The following is a 951-nucleotide window of genomic DNA, read 5'->3' as shown; positions in this document are numbered from 1 at the left end:
GGTTAATTTTTGATAGCTGGGGAAGAGCAAAGCTTCCAACCAATTTTCTAAATCATCTTTAGGCAAACATCCAGGGGCAATCACCTGTGGAGTCCTGCCTAAAGGCCCAGGTATGTTTTGAAAAAGCAGTCACATTCCTGAATGTTTTACAAGGTGAACTGTCAGAGCTGCTCACATAACTGGCTGAGACTGAGAATGAGTAACTAAAAGAGAAGCCTGACACACTTTAACCTCAGTGTCCTCACCGCACTCAGAGGGGAAGAGCATCGGGAACAGGCCTATGCACCCTGGCTAGGCAAATCATTTTTAGACTTATTGTGCAAGGGGTGCCTAGTTTGAGGTCACTATAAATAAAAAGGAAATAGCAGGCTGGATGCTGAGCAGAAGAGAATATGGTCATTTAGATGTACATACATATTTCCTTTTTGCTTTTAGTAAGTTTAGAATAGGATCTTTACCCACTGGGTGCTATAATCTCCTGTTCTGAAACAAGCTATCAGGGCCCTTCATAAAACTGTTCATTTAATTTTAGACAAGTGAAACACAAATGAGAAATGATCCAAAATACAGCAATCCGAACCATCAAGCTGTTAATTACGTTTGATGATAAGCTCTTGCTTCCAAGTAATAACAGAGATCAAGTGGGAAATTAATGAGACACAAACACCCGAAATATAATTGTACCCACAGCCCTTAGAAGGAATATCTGTTCACTGTCATTGAATAAAAAAGGAATCACTAATTAGTTGACAATGAATTCTGACCTTTAAAAGTATTTTTCAAAATCACTTTTGTTTTTCAAATCTTTGGACAAACTATTTTAGTGATAATCTTAATGGTACAATATTGATAAATATTATATTAACTTAAGAATAATTTATTTCCTATTATTCCTTATGCTATTTTAAAAGTGAGATTACATATATATATATATATATATATATATATATA

This window comes from Myotis lucifugus, unplaced genomic scaffold, assembly GCF_000147115.1.
Source record: "Myotis lucifugus unplaced genomic scaffold, Myoluc2.0 scaffold_135, whole genome shotgun sequence".
Lineage (NCBI taxonomy): Eukaryota > Metazoa > Chordata > Mammalia > Chiroptera > Vespertilionidae > Myotis > Myotis lucifugus.
Note: the sequence above shows the minus strand (reverse complement) of the source record.